Here is a 16,309-nt window from a genome sequence, read left to right on the forward strand (position 1 = left end):
ATTTTTATGCCTAAAACAAAGTATTTTGCAGTATTTTGGCTCGTCTCTGAACGCCATTTCGCTGTCCAGTACCGGGAGGTCTGGCAGGAATGTAGGGATAGGCGAGTCACGTGACGTCTTCATTCGCGCCTTTTTTCGCAGCTCTGATCAAATCTTTCAAACAATCTATATTAAAATGCGTCGTGGGTTACAGATTTTACACTTACACTAGTACATACAGTATTTATGTGTAAAATAAATTATTAGTATATTTTTAGGAACAACGGGAGGGTTAGGAGTATTAACACTATTTGCAAAAAAATGTTTTAGTGGTTCTTAATATTTATTGTGTCCTATGTGCCAGATGTCACCTGGTCCTAAATAATACAAGAAATAAAATGAGCGTGCATGGAAAAAAAACATTTTTATAAAGATAAGATGTTGGTAAAAATCCATTCATTCATTTTCTAGCCAGTTTATCCAGCACAAGGTCATGAGGGAGCTGGAGGCTATCCCAGCTAGCAAAGCAAACCCACAGGAACACAGGGAGAACATGCAAACTCCACACAGAGAGCACCCCAGGTCCAGAACCGTCCCAACCCATCCCGAACCACTAACACGCAAAAAACATGAAACGCAACACTCTCCAAAATGCACCGATTCCATAACGCGCATAAGCGTATTTTTACGCCAATCAATTAATCGAGTATCAAGCTCGCGACGTCTCAAAGGAAGTGAGAAAAAAAGAGCTGAAAAAATAACTCAACCAACAGGAAAGGGTCATTAAAAAACAACAGATGAGTGGTGTTTAATGCAGAAAAAAAACTCAAGAATGGAGAGAGATTATTTTACTGCACAGACGCAAACAAATAATTACACACTACGTCCATGGCACTGAAGCAGATTTTCAAGAACACCCGATATTTTAACTGTGCCCTCATGCACTCCCAGTTCAAACTTAACCTCCCGCAGTCGAAATCTCCATCCCACCCTACACCCATTTACTTAAAAAAAAACACACACACACATTCGTGAAGCGCGAGCAGCAGGCCTGTAGTAGCCAGGGATGATTTAATTACAGTATATGTTTGCAAAAATAACTACATGGTGCTTCATTTTTGGGGTGTGCAAACGAGAACTGCCAATCAGGGTGTAGCGCCCGCAGCGTCTGGCCCGAGTGACCATGCAGAACGAGCACAGCTCTGCGTGTGAGACCGTGGCTCCTCGCTGCCGGCCCTGCCTTGCAGGCGAGGTCCTGGCAGGGATCCCCGCGGGGAATCCGTCTATCTCTCGCCTGCTTGCTTCCTCCCAAGGTGGGAAAAAACGAAGTGGGAACCCCGACGGAGACGGAGCCGTGGCGTGACTGCGTGAGCCGGCGGGCGTCGTGCTCACCTCAAGGCTACGCTTTTCAGCAGAGCAAAAAAACAAGTCCTGCTGGCCTGGCCTCCTCTCGGCGCGTTTCTGCAGTTTCCCTGGCAGGGATCTGCATGCATAACAATCTCATAAAGAAAAAAGGCAGGAGGCAACGGCCCCAGCACATTTGCTTCGGATGTACAGCAGAGCAAGTCTTTCTGGAAACGGGAGTGTGTGTGTGTGTGTGTGTGTGTGTGTGTGTGTGTGTGTGTGGTTTTTTTTAACTCCGCAAACATGAAACCAAACCAGATAACATCATTTATTTCCCCTTAAGTGAAATTCACATGGGGTGCCATTAGTAATTCGCAAACACACACATTAAAAATGTGCTCAGACATTAAGCTCTCAACAGCATGGTCAAATCACACAACTACTGAGACGTGTTCGTTTTTTTATAGTGAAATCTACATCCCCCAAGGAAGAATAAGAAACGAGCTTTATCAGAAGCCATCTCTACATCTTTATTGTGTACCTGTTTAAGAAATCCTCAGGCTTTTCAAGCATAAGATACACAATTTTGATCCTTTGGGTCGTTGCACTGTTCCGAACATTTTGATTCCCAGCACTGAGGCAACCAGACTAGAACCCTGATGATCCATATGTTTTTGATGAAGCCCCTACTGTATAAAAGACCAACTCCCTGACCTTCAACTGTCTCAGTTTTAAAATATAGTTCAATTTCGTGAAAGAAGAATGTACATTGTTGGCGTGTCTTAACAACGGACGTTTATGTACCAAAACTATGTTCGCAATCTGATACAGTGCCCAGGTGCTTCAATTCCTCGATTCCTGGCAACTGCTGATCACGTTCAGTCAGGACTGTTCAGAACATCTTGCCCGTTTGGTCCTGATTAGCTACCGAACACTCTCTGAACATGTCAACTTCAGGCTTTCCATGTTCAACGCCAGTTCCTTCTCTCTCTCACCTCTACAATATCAAAAAAAAAACTCCAGCCTGAGTCTTTTGATTGTGGGCTGGATTTTGAATTCTGCCCAAGAGGTCTCTCGGGACTTCCCAGCCCATCTCAGATTTTCCACCTTTGCTTTCCAAGCTCTCCGCTCCCCTCCAATCTGTACACGTATGTCCAGCCGTCTTACCCGCAGTCCTCTATGTTCCTCTTGCTAGTCGGGGTTTTGGAGGGAAACATGACCTGTTCACAGAACGCCGTGTAGCCTGACCGCTTTCAACAGGGACGCTGTTCGGAGTCACTGCACTCCAGTCCGTACATTCGGGGCAAAACCCACAGCTGGGAGCTTCTCTCTTCCCTCGGGCTTGTGCTTCTGTGAGGTGGGCTCAATGGTACCGTGTGGGATTCTGCTGTGCTTTCTTGACTGATTTACAGGCCTCTCCAATATTTCCACAGCACCGGCCAATAATGTTCTTGTCTCTTTTGTTAGGAAATTACGAATCACTCACCCAAGTTTCAAAACTCATTGTAATGGACCCTGACTTTCGTCCTTTTTTCACGAACGTTTGCCAACGGCGACAGGCAAACTGAATCCTACTATGAGCTTGAACTGTAAACCCTGCTGAACACATTCTAGAATGCATGCTGTGGTTTTTTCCAAAAGGTGTGGTCTTATTTCACCGCAGGTGGAATACGTGCTGGGCGTTATACTGTAGCACAGTGGTCAGCATTCCTGCCTTGCAGTCCTGGAGCTGTACATTCAATCCCAGACTTGGGGAGCTACAGTATCTGTCTGGACTGCGGATGTTCTCCTTGTGTTCACATGGGTTTCCTCCCACAGTCCAGAGGCATACTGCTAGGTTAATGGGCTTCTGGGAAAGCTGGCCCTAGTGTGAGCATGTGTGCATGTCAGTGTTTGCGTGTCGGCTTTGTGATGGACTTGGTGTCCCTGCCTTGTGCCTGTTGCTTGCTGGGATTGGCTCCGGCTCCCCTGTGACCCTAAATTGGAAGAAGCAGTTACAATGGACAGATATAAACGCCGTATAAATGGCTGACCCAGCGCTCTGACCTCAAACTTCTCTCCCTGTCTGTGTGTCTCATGGAGAGCAAGCTGGGGTATGCGAAAAGACAAATTCCTAATACAAGAGATTGTATATGGTCAATAAAGTGATCTTATCTTATTTTCTTATATATTGCTTTAGATTAGAGTTATCAAATTCCACTTACAAAGCGTTTCTAACCTATTACATATTAATCAAGTGTTACCCAAGATCAAGACAAATACTATAAATATAAATCATGAGCTCCTGGGCGTGTCTGACTGCAACGCTTTGCCTTTTATTCCTTTGAAAGGCAGTATTTTTGTCAACACATTCAACTTCAGCCTTTCGAGTGCTGGGTTGTTCTCCAGCTTCACAAGCTCATGATCCCACCAAACAGGCTAGAATGGGACCAGTGCCCTGCTCTCGTCTGAAACCTTTTTTTCATTCCCGTGCTGCAAAGACATATTGTCTCCTCAGTGGGCACTAAACGCTGCCAGATATTCTTTTTATACATACATTTTTAAAGCATGCTGAATATGCTGACAGGCCATTGCAAAACATCACTGTAGCTGAAATTGCGTTATAACTTATTGCACCAGGTATCAGTAAACTATTAATCTGGACTTTAAAATCTAGATAACTTTGTAAGCACCTACAGCGGCCTGATTTATTAATTTATTAACACAGATAAACAGAAGCTGAACAATATCTTTCTTCAACTGGTGTCTAACCTGACATTCACTATTCTGTAGGACTTTATAAACACTGAAAACACCCAGATCACACGTGAATGCTGAAAATCCTCACTCAATTCACATTCACACTGCCCTGTCTGGACACAATATATTACTTTTAATAGGAACAAGTAAAGGTTCGTTCCGTGCTGAAAAGAAAAGAAACGCAGCGTTTTGGCTGTGGAGCCTTCTTCTGTTTTCTTCGGAATAAACCTTTACTTGTTCCTTTGCAGCCTGCGCGTGCTGACGCGGCTCCCCACTGGAATTACTTTCAATAACCGCTTATCCGATTCCGGTTGACCCAGGCTGACCCAGAGCCTGTCCCGGGCCAGGAAGCACTGGGCACAAGGTGAGATCCACCCTTAACAAAGACCTGACCGTGGTCCGTCGATAAAAGCAAGCAGCTCACCTTCAACATGCAAGTAAAGGGCAGGAATCCCAGCGCGAGTGGGGTTCAGCGGGGCACTGGGGAGTGAACAGACCTATAACCGGCAGGACTGAGCACCTGAGGTCCAAGTCCCTCCGGAGAAGACGATGGAAGTTGCCATCCCACTCACTCAGTCGTGCAAATGTTGGACTAGAATGTGGGACAACAGGCCAGTCAATCGCAGGACAGACACACTCACACCAGGGCCCGTTTACAGAAGTCAATTAACCGTACCAGCATGTCTTCAGTCTTTTTGGTGGGGACCGGATCTGAAATGAATATAAAAAGCCTCAATTGCTGTTGACCAAATGAAAATTCGGGAGCGATTATGATATACAATTCACTTTCTCCACAGCTGTCCTGCCTCCTAATCGTTCCTAACCTCATTTCCCAAAAGCACACCTGTACTTTCACAGTCCCCTCACGCACCCCTCCTCCACTCCAGCCCCCTCCTTGCCGTGACCCCTGGTTCACTCCCAGCCCCCAGCCGAGCGGGCTAAACCACATCTCGTCATGTCTAAATACTCCATAAACATCCTCGTGCCACCTGTTCATGAGGAAGAAAACGGTACAAATGCGGCACACCTGGGCTGACTGAACAGCTGGCACATGGAGAGAGTAGCCAGTCGGAAACGTCACTCCCTCCGACTGCCAGTTTCCCCCCTTGTTTTCCTCTTTAACAGGATGTTTTCTCACAAAGCCGCCTCTCGCCACCTTGGGATCCTCAAAAGCACTGAATTCTTCGTGAAATAATTCAACCCCAGAAGACTGAAGTAAAGGGAACGAATGTACAAGAAAGCTCTGATTATACTGTTCAAGGACCTGCCCGCAGAGCCCAAGAGCCTACAGCTGAATACCCCAGATCTCGGGTTGAGGCTGAGACCATGGGCAAGAACTTCAATGCACTGGGTGCTGTGCTTAGCAAGAAAGCTAAACTTGTCTCTGGGCTGATTGATGTACTGTATATAATCAAATGATGGAATTAAAGGAGAAGATGATCTGTCGGTATGTACAGTAGCTGAGGTTGAATTAAGTCAGCCCTGGTCCTGGACTGCCTTTAGTCTTCTGGCCTTCATTCCTACTGTTATCAAGGACAGTAATCAAGCTCTATTGGCTCCATCCAAGAATAATAGGACTACCACACAGGTGAGAATGAGAAATTTTAGGCAGATTACTTTGACCTGCCTACCTTCCTCCCCTCTTCTTTCAACACACCAGAGGCTACACAGTACCGGAAGCTCAGTGCTAGAGTTCTAGCTGACCAATCGCATCCTTCCCTCAGTGGCAATCAGCCTATCGTGTGCCAGCAGCTGGAGAATCACAGTCACAGTCAGCTAGTGACATGACTCAGGCTCGAACCCTTGATGCCTGGATCAGAGAGCTGAGCTCAGATCGGCCCATGACAATCTTATTCGTAGACTTTGAATAAAACAAGCAGTGATGTGTGCATTAGAATGATTATGATAATGAGCCATGGATACTTTAATTCATGGCTTTTCTTAAGAGTCGCCCCAGCCTCAGAAAGGGGAAAGATAAACACAGCTGTGTGGGAATCAGGTCAGATGTAAACTTCCAACTCCACAGGAGAAGGGAAGAGCCCCGCGATATAGCCTGCTGGTGTTTCAGATCCCCACTGACAGCGCCTCCGTACTCTTTCATCAGAGTGAAGCTCATCTGTTGCTCATGTGGGGCCGTGACGCGCCACGTTCCCCTGTGCGTGTGTAACCAAGACCGCCCCGCAGTCTGCTGCCCTGAACTCTTCACCTCCAGGGATCGACCCCCGGGACTGTGAGTGATGCCGTCCTTCCATTAATCTAATCAGGGGTGAAGTCAGAGTGCAGACAACATGCAAGCCCTGGCCAACCACAATAAAAAACTTCCTGCCCACTTTAAAGCCCAACACAAAGAGGGACATTTCCCTTTAATGGAACACAAAAACATTTTTTAATTGTGCTTTAAAATGACATTGAATCAGTGACTCACATCAACGCCGGCTGTGGACATACAGTAGTTGCTGTGTTGTACTTTCTTTGCTAATCACACCAATCAGTCCAGGAGTTGCTCCAGGGATCACCAAGTACAAAACATGCTCTAGCCTACGAAATACAAACAAATATGCAGGTTTTTTTTTAGATTTTAAAGTTTCTCCTAAAGACTTCAAATCTAGCTGTTTCTTTCAGTTTTAAACCCTCACCACAACTGCGTGGTGTTCTTGAGCCGTTCCCCTGGGCTAACCATATTTATAACCACGGACGTATTAAACTGCACTACACTGTCCTCTTCACATTAATTCAACGAGCTCTGCAGATCCTTTATCATTCCTCACCGCACTTCACTCTGCCTTTACGCTCAGGAAGGATTTTAGAATGAAATGAATAAAGCACAAAGAAATCAACGCATCGTTTTTTGTCCCGACACTCTGAGACCACAAACCTTCACTCCTCGAGTTCAGCACCGACATTTAATGTCCCCTCAGCCCAATATCAAGTGGCATCTCTGCCACCAGGACCAGTTACTGTTGTTTGGAAGACACAGCCCAGCAGAGCCATTTTGCTGAGAACACACTGCTGGTTTTGATCATTACTTTGCCTTCCTTCAATTTCCCCATAGTAACGCGTAGACAGATAAGGGGACAGCAGGAATAAACTTCTATGCTCCATTAACTGGCTTGATGGCCTCCAGCTCAAGGGCACTTTGGCTTTACAGGAGCCTTTTCAGAGCCGACCATTACTTTCCCCACAGGAAGCGAGACATGGAAGCGTCTGCCTGCTTCCCTGCTCTCTTCTTACAGTTGAGAATGGCCGGGCTACGTTCTTCTGATACGCCACCCACTCGGTTTGGAACAGCCAGCCGCGCGCGTGTTCACATCTCGGCTCTCAGAGGAAGTGGCAGTGTGGACAGCTTCCTCTGACCCGCCCACCTCTGCGCCCTTTGGCTTTTGACCTTTTCAAGGGGCTACAGGGTCACACACAAGAGAGCCAAGGGTACAAGGGTGGAGGCGGCCTGCCTGTCACCGGTGAAGTTGCAGGGGTCACTGCTTCAGTAGGACTGGAGAGAGCCCTTACTGACTTGTCCCAGTTCCTACCCTCAGCGCCCTCCTTTCCTTGGAGAATCTAGGCCACAACTGGGTTAATGACATGGGCCAGGCATGGCCCTGCAACATCTCAATGTTGGGGGTTACTGTTTGAGCCAGTTGGGGTGGCCCTGGAGTAAAGGTTCTGAAAGTGAACCATCACCCAGCCCCAGGACTCCATGAGCCTGACTCACAACATAGGCATGTTCCAGGCCTGAGGGAGGGACCGCTAAATATTCCTCTTGCAAAATGCTTTTTCCTCCCAATCTTCCAACGATTGGCCTTCCCACAATGTCATGCTCTCATACAGAAATGCAAAAACATATATTGTACAGTACTAAGGACGTTTTAACACTTCGTCTGCACAGTTTAAGTGAACAATGTCAAGTGAAAACACTTTTCACACATGGAAAAAACAGCCCAAGTCAACATGTGGGCGAGTCTGTCTCTTTTGACTGATGTCATACCTTTATTTGGCTATCCATTGTTTCGCCCCAGCTTTCAACACTTGGGCAATGTTTTGGTCTGAAATTACAGCAAAATATTTAAGAAGTGTCAGTGAGAAACTAAAAATACAATGAGGCATGGTAGACAGTGTAGATAAACAAGTACACTGATCAACTGATCACTATTCCTTCCACTGACCAGATTAACGATGATCAATATTACTGTGTATCAATGTCTATTAATCTTTTAATAATGTTTTATTAACGTATTGGAAACTGAAAAAAAGAAATCACATTTTTTATATCATGCTGTGTGCAGTGATTAAGCATCAGATGTTAATTTAGAACTGTAACACTTAATTCAGATGTTAATTTCTTTCTGTCTAATAGTGTAATTCTATTTCTGAAGAATAATGCATGCCGCTTGGAGCCAAAACTAACATTAACATACTTTCTTGTTTTTCTGACCTCTGGAATAAACCATGTGTGTGCCTCCATTTAAGACACACCTCCTGCATGACATGTTGCCAGTCTCCTTGCCTTAAAACTGGGATTTTCTTATCTTGAAGGCACAGACATCGACCTCAGGCTAGACTCAGATGGGCTTCCATCTCCACAAATATGACCCTGTAGCCTTCTTGCAGATAAGTTGAGGAAAATATCACCAGCCTTAATTTTCCTGCATCTCCTCATGATTTCCGCTGTGGCCCAGTCCTTTTCCGGGGGACGTCTAGACATCCTTTCTATGATTACCTCCGAGAGTCACAGGGATAAGCTGGACCTCAAGCAGGAAGCAGCGCATGTAATTTAAAGCATGTAAACAAACACACCAGCATACATTTATTACAAATAAACCCTTTTGCATGCGTGCATGTTTTTAATGAAGCAAATAAGCAATCCACCTACGACTAAATTCCTGTTTGCATATTTTCAGTATGGTTCAGAGTCTGTATTTTGAAGCCTGACGAGTTAACAGGCCTCAACAGATCTAGATGAATAGGTATATACAATAGTATAGAGATCTCCTAACCTTAAATGCAGTGTTTAAAACATTAAAGTAATTATTTGGGTGACTACTGACCCTTTTTACTCATCACACCGGAACACAAATGCTTCAGTACAGTTTACTGTGAAAATTGCTGCTGTTGATTTCTTTACCTTTTTGCCTTTTAATCCTAGAGGGGGCAGTGATTACAATTAGTTGGAGCCAGTAGCTCTGGCTGTACAGTATATTGAAACTCACAGCAACGCAATGTGGCCTTCCAGGGTAAAAGAAGTGGACTGTACCCTTTATCCCGAAAGACTGGCACAGTCAGGACACAATCTGGGAACATGGATGTGGAGCTGCTATGATTCATCGTCATCATTTTCTAAACATGATGGTGAGGGTCGTGATGGTAACTGGCTGGGCAGGGCCCTTCCCCAGCGACAGCCTCCAGCTCCTCCTGCCCCAGCTCCCAGAGCAGGGGGCTTTTCCCAGTGGGCTGAGCCTGGTACACCAACAGAGGGGGCAGCTTGGCAGAAGAGGGGGGGGGATAGGCATCAACTCTCTTCTCTCGATTCGGAGGAGCAGTAACTCTACTCCAGGGTCCCCCCCAGACTGCCAAGCTACTCCCCCTGTCATGAAGAGAAAGCCCAGCAGCCTGACAGAGAAAACCTCATTTCCTCAGCTTGTATCTGCCATCTCTTGCTCTCAGTCACTACCCAGAGCTCATGCCCATAGGTGAGGATGGGGCTGCAGGTCGACCAGAAAAACGAGAGCTTTGTCTGGAAACTTAGCTCCTGCTTCATCACCGCGGCTCGGGACAGCGTCCGCATTACTGCACTCAATCCCACAATCCCCTCTGCCCTCCTTCCGATTCATCTCTATTAAGAAAAATAAAGTGCCGTGGGTTTTCAAACACAATGAAAAGACATTGTCAGGTCAAACTTGATAAGTCAAATGCTCGCAGCCAAGCTTTGCCATCAAATCTATATCACTGCCAGGATGTAGCGCAAAATGTTGTTTGGGCTGGAGAGAAGTCAACATATAACTTCAAAATTAAAGCCAGCTCTTTTACTTTAGGATAATGGCCATTATAATTCAAACACCCTTTTGTTCAGACAGGCTAATAAGTATGTACATCTAAGATTCCTCCCCCTCGGCTCTTTTTTCCCCTCTTCACTGTAGGGCCTGCGCTCCGCTGTATAACTCTATTCACAGGCTTCAGGCTGCCGCTAGCTGTAATGGAACTCCTTCAAGTGTGGCGAGACTTTAATAGCTTGGTGAATCCAATCGCCACAGACAGTGACAGATTCGACGCACAGTCATCGGGTCCCAGCAGGGTTCTGGTGATTTGCAGCCAGAAGTCAGAATGAGATTCCACTGAACCCCCATCACCCTCCTAACTTTTCACAGATGCTGTCGGTTCCTTAGTTCTGTACCTTATTTCTGCATATTCCAATTTTGTCACCTCAGGCTCTCACGGAATCAACTTCGCCTGATTCCACCCACTAACACTCACCTGGCCAACACAGACAAGTGAATTTGATTTTAAAGCAAAAAGTTAATGACATTCCCTTCCGCTTCCCACGGAAGAACACTTAAAATAGGAAGTATATAAGGGTTCACAGTCAAAATACAGTGATTGTTAGATCATTGAATACAACCATTGTGTATAAATGGTAAGGCTTTTAATTATACTCTTCGAGGTGGTTTGGAATAGTCTAATCTGCAGAAAGTTTTCAACCTCACAGTAGCAAGCCATAATACAAACCTAATTGTCATATGTAATTAAGTCTAAAATAATGTAATATTTCTAAAGAAAATCTGTTTCTTATGTTTCATATTCACTATCATTTACATGACATACAGTAGCATGTTTATTAACTTCTGTCTGTCTATGACAGGTTCAATGAAAACTCCAAGTGCTTCTCAGAAAGAAGTTAATGTTCTTCTCTGTTTCCAGCTCTACACTGTAAACGAGAGTTGGTCCTTTCCAAAAAACTACCCAGTTTGCCAGGGTTTGCACTGGCTATCTAGATCTGACAAATGAAGTAAATCTACATAAGGGTAAAAGATCAGACCAAGACAAGACATGAAGAGCAGGAGTTGCTGTTTGACTGAGTAATTCACTCACATCAAAACTGTTAGCTAGATAAGAAACACAGTTCCAATGAGCTGAGTGCAGACAGACCCACCATCAGCCCACACTGTATGTGATTCTGCTCTTTAATGGGCTTGAAAATGAGCACTGCCACTTAACAGTGCTAGAGAGAAATCTATCCAGTTAAGCAACCTAAAAGCATCCTAAAAAAGCTCAGAATATGCAGCTCAAAAATAAGTGTGGCCTTAAAAACACGAAGTATTTTGTAACATGCTGTTGGTCCCAAATGTAATATTGCCTAACCAAACACATGTGGATGCACACACTCTCATACTTTTTCAGTTTCTGGCTTAATCGCAGGGCTCAGAGCAAATTTTTTGTTTTAATTTATAATCCTTGTTATGAAAAAAGGATTTATGGCCAACTGTCAAAGTTCAACTTTCCCTGCAGTGTTCCACGAGTTGACAGGTGATAACACAAAGCAGGTAAACACTTTGAAGTCAATAACCTACAGTAGTAAAGGTGAGGGGGAATCTCTAAAGGCCTGATGTTTAATCCCTTGATTCATGAAAGTTCTCTGCTGATGCAGAGGCCATACTGCATATGGATCCGAAGAATTACACCTGCCCTTTACTGTAAAAGGCATACAGGGAGAGGGCGAGAATAGATAGAAAATGGCAGCAAATTAGTCTAAAAATGTAAGCCAGAGCAAAACACACACACATGCACGAGACTGGAACAGCCAATTAACTCACTCTTTCACGCCCCATCAATCCGGAATCATTAGGCTTCGTCACTCCAGCAGGAGAGGAGTGCAGATGAGGCAAGGCAGGAAGGAGGGCTGATGACACTGTGAGCTCACTGCTCACGTTTACCGTTGGAATGGCCAGCCTGGGAGTCTCGGGGAGCTCTTTTTAAAACGGGGGAGCACCAGGCCCTCGGGGATTGTGTTTAAAGGCCACAACAGTCCTGCAGGCTCAGCACAAACTGTGCGAAAGAGATTGAACTTGTCACGGAGCTGCAGGAGCTCTGGAGGGGACAAAGATCAAAGGCCGTCAAGCACCTTCCGAGCCAAAGGAAACCATTTAGAGCCGATTCTGATCATGGCAGACAGCGTTTTGGAAGCACTGTGGGAGGCAAAGGTTCCTGCACACTGCAGGTAGACAAGGAATGAACGTGTGAAGACAGCTGAGGCTGACTGACACACCACTGAAGAGCCTGGCAGAGACGGTCACAAACAAAAAGGAAGGGTAAAAAATGCTCAGCTGCTGAAGCACAATCCTGTGCGCCGAATGGAAAAACGCATTTCGCCTCCTTTTTCTATGCAACTTCTTTCTTCCTGCTGAAGTGTATATAAGCAAGAGCAGTTTTAGAAATACCAACGACAGCACTCAGATAAGCTGAAATAATCTAACATGTTGGTATACTGTACAGCATTAAGCATTAAAATTAATCAGCCTTCTATCGAGGCCAGTAAAAAACAATAAAAGGAGATGATAACAGTTATCATCTCATTCTACATTCCACTGATGTTTTTTCCAAAGCTCTTATAAGTCTTCACGCTATCTCAGCCGTAATCAGAATTGACAGAGATCTGTGAAAAACATACAGAAGGCTGCTTGCAGCTCATTACCTAACATCCTACATGCATAAACTACTTCGTTCATAGTTTAGATCCGAGCTAAATAACAGGAGCTGACGTTCCTTTTTCACATACAGCTGACTCTGCATTCTTCAGTCTCTAGTTTAGCTTAATTAGCCCTAAAGCAATCAATAACTAATGTACTGTACCTAGTGCCAGTGCTTTACGATAACCAAAACCCTCTCAGCTACATCTGATTCTGTTGTGTACAAATGCCATAAGTACGTAAGGTACAAACACTATTTAGTGGAACAGTAAAATGGCCCATTTTTATATTTTAGTGTGCTTGCCTATTCATGAAGGCCTGCTTTTTTTCCAGTTTTCTATGTCTTAGGGTATCAAATTTGAGTGTCTTAGGGAATTTAAATTGGAGGAGTAAAATTATAGCATGTGTGATTTAGTAGTATTTGGAATATTTCATGTAGATTTGATCATTAACTCTACTAGAAGGTTATTGCTGCTCTGGGGGCAGTTCAAAGGGAGAACAACCAGACTAAATCTAGGTCTGAAAGGACAGACAGATGGAAGGCAACACATCTTTTGAGCCCTGGAAAGTGAAGATTCAGGTGACCAGAAGTTCCTGTACTACGTCTTCCTTTAGTATAACTCGGCTGGGCAGTGCTGTGCCTCTTAATGTCTTCCACATGCCAAGATTTCCCCCGTCAAATTCACAGTCAATAAAAAAGTTGCCACCTCTGTCAACACAGCAGCACAGAGCCATTGTGAAAATCCAGCGAAAAACAAAACAACAGGTCTGGCAATTCAGCACACTGAGCACACACGCACTAACCAATCTGTGATCATCCGAATATCTGGGCTTGGCAAGGACGTGGACATCCTTGACATTAAATATAAGCTATAAAGCTGAAAGATGCACAAAGGTTGATGCCAGAGAATTTTGTTTGCACTTCCCCAGTAGCAACATCCTGGATAACTATGCTGTCCCCGTTTTTGCATGAGCAAAATGTAACCTACAGTAGCTGCACAACTCTCTAGACTAGAGCAATGTCTGCACACGAATACAACCCCTATAACTGTACAGTCTATGCATCACAAGCAGGATCTTATCTCAGCATCCACCCAACCTTGGGAAGCAGATTTTTTTTTTTAGTTACCAGGGGAAGTCACCTTGCCTGAAAAAAAGTGAGAAACATGGGGGAGCAACTCTGTCCCACAGATGTATGTGATGTCTGATCATCCATCCATCCATTTTCTAAACCACTTTATCCATTTCAGCGCCACAGGGGAGCCAGAGCTTATCCCAGCAAGCTCCGGGCATAAGGCAGGGTACAGCCCAGGTGGACGACCGCAGACGAGGATCGAGGCTTTTAAACAAGGGATTGCCCCCACTCAGCATGGGCCTCACACCGACGTCCATGAGAAGGACTTTGGACCACTCTGAGATAAAGCATCACAAACTCAGACAGGCTTGGTCTTGGAAAAAGGTCACAGCAGGGGATGAAATATACTTTACTCTCTGACGGGGGAGCACAATAAAAGTGTTATGTAGTTTTGAAGTCGTAAAAAGAAGTGATTGAAATCACTGATCAGGACACTCAGCATTATAAGTTCATTATTCATCATTACGGAGATAAGCTTTATCTGAGAATAGTACCAAGCGTGGTGGTTTAGACACAGGTTGGATTCCAATGATGTATTTAAAAGAAACTAAGGGGGCTCCAGACTGGCAGTGGTCGAGCCATGTGCCCGGGTCACTAGAAGACTGTGCCTGGCCTTCCTCAGGTGGTGGTGCACAGCTGGCAGAATACCCACACCTGCGGGCTGGCAGTGTCATCAGTGAGAGGTACTCTGCTCCTTCAGGCACCAGCTGATGACTGGTGCTGACAGACGGGCTCAGGAGAAGACAGCGTCCTCTGGCCCTTATTCTCATCATGCATTAGAGCCCAGTCTCAAAGAGCTGGGGGCTCCACACTGGGTGGTGTGACAGGGCAGTGGCAGTCGAGAGGGGGAGCCTGCATGGCCAGGGAGTCTGGAGAGGCACAGAAAGAGCTCATCAGCAGCAATAAAAAAAATGCTTAAAATCAGCACTTTTCCCACACAAACACAGGACCTCCATATCAGCTGTTATAAAATACGTCAGCTTCCCTACCTGTAATTAACTGTACTGGCTACTTTATGTGCTCTAGACGATTATGGTTATAAACTTCTGTACCTTAAAGAAACATTTACAGTTTGTTGTAAAAATGTACAACTAGTGCAATGGACTGCCATGCTGTCCAGGGTGCGCCCTGCCTTGTGCCTGTTGCTTGCTGGGAAAGGCTCCGGCTCCCTCGCCCCCCTCTATTGAATAAAGCAGTTAGAAAATGGCTAAGAATGACTGCAATTACTGATTTCTAATGTTATTGATCTACATCAGCTGCATTTAGATCCTTATGTGTTGCAGCCCTGAATATTGAAAGACATTCCTTCAATATTAATTTTAAAATCCCATTATCTTGTCACTCCAATGAGTTTAGTACGAAAAGCTGTGGGGAATTGTTCCTCGCATAGTTACTGTACATGTTTACAGCAAGGGTCGGGACTGAGGTGGAAAAGATGATTTTCATTCACGTACAGTATGTGACTCTGGAACTCCCAGCTCGTTCATATCGAAGGAATGCCTTTCACATTTAATCACAATTTCTTCCTTCCCTGGTTTTGTGTTCCCAAGGTAGTTCTCCTTCATTTTCATCTGTGTAGCTCATTTTCCGCCACCCCGACGAACTCACTTACACCAGCTCCTCAAACCAGCAAAATAAAACCCAGCAGGCTAGGAAAAGACCCGAAAACCGAGAGCATGAATGTTGGGGTGGGGAAGGGATTAAGAGACGGACAGCGTTCTACAGCTCACTTACAGTACCTCTGTGGAATAATATCTGGTGCCTGAATGTTCCAGCCTGATGTTCTGTCTGGAGAGAGAAACATTCCCATATTCTGCTCATGGTAAATTAGTTAGGAAAGCTGCCAGACTGCCACAGGAAGAAGCAAAAATCTGCTCCAGCAATCAGGGCTACTCAACAGTGACCCATCAGATCCTCTCTGCTGCAGCACCTCAGTCTGTCCAGCCAATAAATAATGATAATGTTTCTTTATTAGCCCTATACAATTTCTTGCATTAGGAATTCGTCTTTTCACATACCCCAGCTTTTCTCCATGAGACACACAGACAAGGAGAGAAGCTTGGGGTCAGAGCGCAGGGTCAGCCATTGTACGGCGCCCCTGAAGCATTTGGGGTTAAGGGCCTTGTTCAGGGGCCCAACGGAGTAGGATTCCTCTGCCGGCTGCAGGATTTGAACCGGCAACCTTCCAGCCACAGGCGCAGACCCTTAGCCACAGAGCCACCACTCCGCCCATTCACAAGCGCTTCATCGAACTCAGGGTGCTGAAGAAGCCGGGAAGCAATGGGCGCAAGGCAGGGTACACCCTGGACGGGACGCCAATCCATCACAGGGCACATCTACTGTGGATACAGACACACTCTCGCACCAGGGTGTGTTTTCTCAGAAGCCAATTAACCCTCCCCTGTGCGAACACAGTGAGAACATACAAGCTCCACGC

The sequence above is a fragment of the Atractosteus spatula genome, chromosome 26 (genome assembly GCF_055471065.1).
Source record: "Atractosteus spatula isolate fAtrSpa1 chromosome 26, fAtrSpa1.hap1, whole genome shotgun sequence".
Lineage (NCBI taxonomy): Eukaryota > Metazoa > Chordata > Actinopteri > Semionotiformes > Lepisosteidae > Atractosteus > Atractosteus spatula.